This window comes from Rhea americana, unplaced genomic scaffold (assembly GCF_003343005.1).
Source record: "Rhea americana isolate MKP2758 unplaced genomic scaffold, rheAme1 scaffold_118, whole genome shotgun sequence".
Classification (NCBI taxonomy): domain Eukaryota; kingdom Metazoa; phylum Chordata; class Aves; order Rheiformes; family Rheidae; genus Rhea; species Rhea americana.
Genome location: NW_028185239.1, coordinates 237274 through 245356, shown reverse-complemented (window position 1 = coordinate 245356; position 8083 = coordinate 237274). Strand labels below are relative to the sequence as shown.

The 8083-nt window shown below is 44.4% G+C and overlaps 1 long non-coding RNA gene across 2 annotated transcripts in view; it reads right to left on the bottom strand.

The window, feature by feature from the left end:
- Nucleotides 1-4719: 4719 nt before the first annotated feature.
- The window catches only part of LOC146600692 (uncharacterized), a 3523-nt gene continuing 159 nt past the window's right edge, over nucleotides 4720-8083 (bottom strand). Inside the window, exons 2-3 of one of the 2 annotated variants that reach the window (XR_014897573.1) lie at nucleotides 7703-7746; nucleotides 4720-4819 (exon numbers count right to left, since the gene is read on the bottom strand). This is a non-coding gene — a long non-coding RNA (uncharacterized LOC146600692). The remainder of the gene's footprint in view (nucleotides 4820-7702; nucleotides 7747-8083) is intronic. The other variant, XR_014897571.1, reaches the window with a different exon arrangement.

Below are 8083 nucleotides of genomic sequence, written 5' to 3'. Positions count from 1 at the left end.
TTTTTGCAAAAAAAAAAAAAAAAAAAAACTTAACATCATTTTCAATGTCTAATAAAATCCATGCAGTTTTTTCAGTGCATTCGTCCTGGGGAACGTGAAACCCAAAGGCAGCAAAGCTACCAAGCACCTTACATCCACCCCACTCCCCCCATTTGCAGTACGAACTAGAGACCTGCTGTCTTGTTGCTGTAGCAGCAGAAAAAAAAATACTTTCTTCCCCAGAACTAGCCTTAACTTTTCTTTCTGAAGACCAAGAGTGTACAATTAACACCGGTTATTTTAACACTGTCAGAGCTGACAAAATCTCCAACTGCAGAGACAGCTGAAGACCAGCATGGAAGCATCTCTCTCCCGTGTGATGCCATGGCAGGAAGGGACCCGTCTTGGCRCTGGTAGAGCAGTAAACTTACATTGGTTCAGGCATCTAAACAGAGCAGTGGTGGAGCATGCAAGGGTTATTTCKCATCACACGTGCAAATATAAGAGGAGCCACTCCGATATTAACCTTGAGGATTTGGGAAGCGTTGCTGCAAGTCCAAATATACTTTAAACTGTTCTAAGCTCTTTCTGCTTTGTGTGGTTTTGCTCCATTGGTAGACCTCTTAGGGGCAGTTACTGAGCTATTACCTTCTGGKTTTTTTGTGGGGTATTATTTTTCCAAGTATATTCATTATAGCAAGCACGYTGTGGTGTAAAGAAGCTCTGATTCACCCAGAATCATCCATCTTTCCTAACTCCGAGCGCATGAGATTACTGACAACAGAGGTGAGAGCYCAGGAAGCACCCACTCGTGGGTGCCTCAGAGGCGATGAGAGAAACCCTTTGCAAGACAGGAGAAATTGGAAGAGCCCRTGATCAGAGTATTACTTTTAAAAGGTAGCATAGTTTGGAAATAAGAGATAAAATGCAAACACCTTGACTTCCCGTTCGGTCCATCCCGCCTAACAACGAAAAGAGCCGGTGCTCAAAACCGTGACCCGCGTAACGTAGCACATCTTGCCGGCGACAGGGAGCGAGCGCGAGAAACACAGCTCACGGGATGGCAGGCGGCTTCGCCACCCCGGCGCTCAAACCGCCTCCTCGGGCCGACAAGAGCTGTAGGTTTAGCGAAAAATGCCRGCGACCCCCCGAGCTGTTAGCGACGTGCGAGCTAGGGCAGCGCGTTGGGGCGCGGGGCGGCCGGTACTCACCCTGGAGCGAGCGCGCGCGCGCCTGCAGAGCACCGCRGCTCTGCCCGCCCGGGGCTTTATATGCACCTGCCTCAAGGTCACCGGCGATAACTTTTTAAAGGCATCGGCAGCTTTCCCCCGCGTCTATATTTGTCGCGCGGCTCCCCGAGGAGGAGACAAGGCACAGGAATGCGGGTGGCGGCGGGCTCCCCGCGCGCTTTCCCTCGCCGCCACCGCCTCATTCTTGCTCCGTGACTTCATGGGAGAAGCGTCCGCCRCTTCCACGCCGCTTTTTCACGGCGGCAGGCGTTGCTTTACTTTGTACTCAAGAACTTAATTACTGCTGCCTGGCTGAGGGCATGGGAGGGAGAAGGGGGGGAAAGTTGGACTATTCGGATGCAATTCCCCAAGGAAGGAAAATAACAATAATAAAAAGAAAATAATAATTAAAAAAAATCAAAGCTTCTCGCCTGAGGGATAAGCAATTTTCGAGGGAACGCGGCTATGCGAGCCGAGGGGCAGAGCCGGGACAGGAGTTCCCAAATCACAGCCTGGCACCTTGAAGCCCCTTGCTTACGGGAACCAAGTCCACAGCCTCAGCTTGGGGTTACACAGGCACTTGCCGGGTTAGGAGRGAGGCAAGAACGGGGAGGAAAAGTTTAAGACAACGTTGATTCTGTCTGGAAAGTGAATCACAGATAATGAATAAAGGCGACACCAGTTTTAGAGAGAGTTTTGCTTCAGGAAACTCATGGACTGAGCTTGAGCATAGTCTGGCATTCTCKTTGTAAACTCCTCTTCCTATAGAAGAGATACCGTTAAGTAGCTCAGGTCTCATTTCCTTTCAGCCCGTAAACAGCGAAACAACTGATACGTCCAGACTGATTTGATTTTTACCAGTGGAGGTAAATATACATAGGCTTCCTTCGGTTCCAGAAGGAACTGAATACGCAAACAAAGGAAAATAAGTATTGTGGGTAACCCTAGCTGGCCACAAGGGAAGACCATGTGTTAGGGCTACAGCAGACTGGATCCCAAGGAAGCAAGGGGGAGGAGGGATGCAGCTCAGCCACAGCTTCATCAAATTCCTGGTTACCCACAGGAGCAAGTGGCTTGGTTTGGGAGCAGACAAGAATAAAAACCTTTGCATACCGCATCTGCTATTTTTAAAGCTGTTGTGCTGATGACTGGACAGCGACAGGTTGGASGGACAAAGCAGGCTTGTAAGGAAAAGGAGGGCTTAAACCAGTCAGGTTGAGGGTGAGGTGAGAACATTTCCCGAGATCATCAATAAAATCCACAGCAGAGCTGAATTCCCCCTTAGAGGCTTCTGGTTACAAGGCAAACGGAGCTAAGGGTCTCAGTACAGGCCGTTTTGGTGAAGAATGAATGATTCTGTGGAGCTTAAGTAGCAGCTCCTGATCACGTAACTCAGGACAAGGTGAGTGGCACACAACACTTGGATTTACACATGCTGTGGATCTGCTGCGGAAGACAGGGACTATGATCGATCCACACTACGAGGACATAACGCGCTCGCACTCTGCCCCCCTGCTCCTTCCTCACTCTGCCAGTAGCTTCCCTTCCRGACACAACACTACCGTTACTACCGACTTTACTTGGAAGGAAGCATCTTCCTCAAACACTCTGTTATCACTTACGTGTTTTCTGTACTACAAAGATTTGGCTTTTGTCAGCCCTGCATGAACATTACAATCCCTCTCCCACACCTCCGTTTTCTTTTTTGAGGCTGCAAACAACTGTTTTTGCAGCTGATGCCAAAGCACTTTCCGTGTTGATGTCACTTGAAAAGTGACACAGACAGCACTGGGTCAAACACGATCAATTCATTTTCCTTGCTAGCCTGACATGAATTGGCACTGCGCATCTGTTATTCCTGCCTTTCTGCAGTCTATTTGCTTTGTTCTAACATGAACCAGGATACACGGCACATTTCCCCTGGATTAAATTCGCAACAGTGACAACCAAAGACATTTGTCTCTGGCAGGGGCTACTTTTAGAAAGGTTAATGCTGGTCACCGTTTCTGGGGAAACGAGGAACTTTGATAAGAAGCCCTTGCGACTAATCTATTTTTAATAACATTACATATTGGAAAAGAATGCAATAACGTTTATCTGTTCTAGACACAGATAGTGTCAATATTGTGGTCTTATTTTGGAAAGCTGGCATGTTGGAACTGTAAAAGCCCATTTCTAACACCTATCTATTTTCTTGAGAGGAAAAAAAAACAAAACAAAAAAAAAACCAAAAAAAACAACCAACTGTTTTCACAAAATCTGGCCTTTAGAATATTCCTAATAAAATTTTCAATTTAATATCCTGGCACACCTAAAAAGTGAGATCCATGAGATAGAAGGATGCTATTTCAAGAAATGGATGTTTGGAGAAAATGTCTGCTGAGTCATGATCCTCTGGACTGCTCCAAAGCAAGCAGAGAGCGTATCCTTCAGCTCAATGCATCTACCTGACTGTAGCTGGAGATTGAGAACTTACCTTGGGGCTGCCTGGTCACTGCTCCTTGCTGCTGCCCTCTCCATTGAAAAGACAAATGGGAAAGAGTTAACATGAACTAACAGAAGTGCTCCTCAAAAAAGGTCATCCATGCAGGAATGGCTTCAGAGGAAGGAAAATGTGAACTGGCACATATTGACCAACAGCAAATCCAAATCCATTCTGTATGACTGGATATATTCTCTCTTACAAAGAGGTATGGTTTAATTCTTCAAGTGATTGGTGGCCCACAGAGAAATTGGAGGTGGAGAGGAGCTTAGCTTTAAAATAGTTGCACTCTGCTACATGTCTAAAGGATGAGAAAACTGGCATTAAACAGCACATTTGAAGTGTGTTTCTAGACTGTGCTAGACTCATGTTACTAGGACTAGAGATTTTCCGGATTATGAAAGCCCTCATGCTTCCCCTGCTCCAGCGTGCATGCTAGTTTACAAACACCAGTGTCCACAACCTGAAGAGGTATCAGTAACTTCTGTTTGTTCACGTTCCTTTCTGAATAATCATTTTAAACAGTGCCCATCCTTTAGCTCTTTACTGATAGCTACAGGGTGGTGTGCAAATCTGAAGTTCTTCATGGAGAGCATCTGCTGCTGTGCAAATGTGCCTGAGGAAATAATTTCTAAGTCCCTCCAAATTTTTAAAGTGCTTTATAAAACCACTAAAACCCATGATCTGTTGCCATCAGCATGCAGATGCCTGCAACCGAATACTTCTTCCTGCTTTGAACAGCTTAAAAAAAAATCACCAGTGACCGCAGAGAACTAGCGCATGCCGCCATGGAGGACAGCAACCTCCCTCATTAGCTCCAGAAGGCCCATAAGCCTCCACGCCACCTCCGGTGGTGCTTTCGGCAGGCCTCCGCCTGTTATCCCGTGCCAGACCCAGGCTCCACGCCACAGCAGCGCGCTCCCTTCCTAACCCAGGCCACGAGAAGAGATGTGCCAGAGCCGTCATTAGCCCCTCTCCCCTGCTGACACTTCATCATTACGGTATCTTAAGAACGTTTTAAAGGGTCAGGGTTTTAATGGGCGAGCTCAGCTTCTGGCAGCGAGACTGACAGCTCTTTGAGAGCAGATTACTGGTGCTGATAAACCCATCGCACGCTGATTCACAGCACCTAGGAAAAAACAGAAAAGCAAAAACAGTAAAAAGCAAGCCTAATTAAATGAATGGTCTCAACTCTGCAGCTCTGGAAACACACTGGGGAAGGGCAGCRAGGTCTTCCATCAGGCCCGTTCTTACTCTTCTGTCTCCAAGAGCTGATGCTGCCCTATTTCCCCAAAGAAAATTTGTTGGTCTCCGATAATTTTGACTGTCCTAACCCGCCTCTCAGGTCAGAGAATAGGTAACGACGTGTTTTTGGAGTTGGTAGGCACCCTTCTGATAACAGCTTTCACATCCTGCCATTTTAATTGCCCTTAGTGAGAGCTTGTTTTCTCCTCCTCTGAAACCCTTCTACGTTACCCCGTAACCACTGGAGAAAGGTAAGGGGCTAAAGACCCTAATAATTCACATAAGCAGTTCAAGTTATTCTTTTCAGTGTTCATTAACTAAGCATTTACTTGTGCAGCACTTTGTTAGAATTGCTGTAGCCCATTCACCAGTTTTATTACGCCCTTCTGAAGTTAAAGTCAGCAGTGCTTTAGCCTCAGTCAATACAGAAAACAAGAATACATGGTTTTCTCCCTGGGGTTTGTATTGCACAACCTACCTCAGAAGACAGGGATTCCAGCGCCCCTACTTCAGCCCATAAATGCTATTATCTGCTCTGCTCAAGTGGTTTGCAAACCATATTTCCTATTTTCATACACAGAACCACCCTAAAATACTTCTAGGCTTTCAAACACAGCATACGCCAGCCCTCAGAGACAAGCTTCTTCATCACCGCTTGCTTTTGTTGTTTCCAATCTTTTTGTATTTCAGCTTCAAGTATTTAAAGCCTTTCTTTCAGGCATGAGCAAGGACTGTACCTAACTCCACTAATTATTATTTTATTTTTAGCTGCTGTGGATTTTTTTTTTTTTTTTTTTTTTAAGAACGGGTAAGGGGAAAGAAAAAACATTTATGCTTTTTCAGACATAAGCGATTTTTCATTTTTTCCTCTCCTTTTTTTAATCAGGTCTTAACCTGGCTTTTTGTCAAGGACTATTTGTCTTGTAGCACAGTTGGCAAAAAGCCAAACACTGCTAAGAAATTCAATGACAACTTAATCTATGAAATAATTGCCTTGTAGGGATACTTTATCATCATTGCAAGTGCCAAAAAAAAAAAAAAAAAACACACACTATGTGATTGACATAGATACTAAATATCAGGAAGCCATTACAGGAAGGTAAGTCTATGATTTTTCAGTATTTACATTCTTTAAGTAAAGACAAGATACTGTGTCTTTCCAAATACAGCTTTGCTCCAACACTTCTGCTGGGAAGCTCAGGCAGCAGCATTTCTTGGAAAAAAAAAATGAACAAACAAAAAGCCTAACGGCTTAAAAATTGCTGTTAAGATTGCTTTCTGCTGCAAGCTTGAGAAAGCATGTCTGTGCTTTTCACCTGTTTCTTAAACTTCACCACCAATAAGCATCAACACGTCCATAGATGAACATGACATCCTTCTTCGCAGTGCTAATTTTCTGGAGCAACTGGCTGGGGTGTGTGTGTATCTATACATATTTATATCTGCATACATATATACACACGTGTGTGTAAGTATATATATACACGTAAATACATACATGCATATACAGATACATGCGAATCTCTCCCAAATATGATGTCCCACACTTATAGCTTAATCTTAGTTAAAATGAACTTTTCCCTTAGAGACCTGCATAACTGATCCTGGGAATCTGAGCTGTGCAGCAGCTCGGCTGTAGCTGATTCCACCTCCGCAACACTCCTCCCTTTCACATTGCCAGGCTCCAAAAAGCCTCCCTACTACTCAGGTTCAGCATCGTGAAAACGTGCAGGCTTAAACTGGAGCTGAAATGCCACCACCAGCAAAGTATCCAAATTGCAAGGAAATGCTCCAAAGCAGAACCTTAAGTTCAGCCTCTTTTCTGCATAGGACATTTCTATTTTCCTGCATGATYGCATCACATCCAAAGTCAAATTTTTTTCTGAAAAGGTACAATGGAATAAGGTCAGAAAGGGGGAAATGTTGAGCTCTAGCATGCCAAGCTGCTGTGAATGCCTGCTGCTTCTTTGCAGTTTGGGTACAAAGCAAAGAACGATGCACCAAGCCATTAGTAGTTACAGAAGAGGGGGTCTGCTCTGGGAGGCCACAGTGAGAAGGGGGTTTGCTGGACAGCCCAAAAGAATGCAAAAGTCTACACAGCACTGGGTGGGCTGAGTCCTTCAGAGAGAAGCATCTGAGATTTCCAGTCAAGTTAGAGGCATAATTCCCTTTAGAGACAAACAGGCTCCCCATTAGCACCTTATCCTTCTGTAACAGAATTGATTTTTTTTTTTTTTTTTTGTAATTAAAATACACGTTGTGTCTTTGTAAGAAAAGCAGCAGCAGATGAAAAAACAAAAACCAAATTATATGCTTAAGACTGATTGCACAAAGCCGAAGTAACTTGCCACATAGATAGTTTTAGGCACTTCGGTCTTGCACAACAGTCTCAAAAAGAAAAGGGAAAGAAGAAAGGAAATAATGCGTCTGGTATGACAACGTATAGGCAGATTGCTCTAGACACTGAGCAAGAATGGGAAACGTGCCCTAGCTCAGTAGGTGTCTCTGAAGTTTCACTTGAAATACTGGTAGCCCGGCAGCATAACAATACCAAACAACTCAAGTGGCTTGGTGGTCCTCTCAAATAACGTGTTAAATTTCCATCAAAACTCACTCAAAGGAGAGCCTCAGGTTTTGATCTGACAAGCATTTCCCGCAGAAACTTCTCACTGACACCTCAGCTTATTCACCAAAAGAACGTATCAGAGTAGTCATGATTTGCTTGTTGCTGAACCGCCCTGTGGAAGCCCATGGTTATTCATCTCACCTCTCCAAGTCCTGCTCTGCTGGCCAGGCTCCTGTGCCTTGCTGCTGTCAGAGAAGAGAATGGGATCTTAACAATGACTCGTGAAAGGCAACAAAATAACGTTTTTATTTATCTATAAAGAGATATATATATAACTATGAATATTTTCAGAGAACTAAAGCATGCAGCAGAAGGTTTAACTGCAAATTTTCACACAGACCTCAACAAGAACATTGACAATTTTGAGGTACAAAAACACGCTATTAAAAAAAGAAAAGAAAATTTAAGCTGGGTTTTTCTGCTTCTTGCCTGTCAGGATATATTGGAAAGGATGAGGGTTTCTACCAGGACCAAGTGTACTGCAGTTGAGAAACAGGGATTTTTCCAAATCAGGAAAAAAAA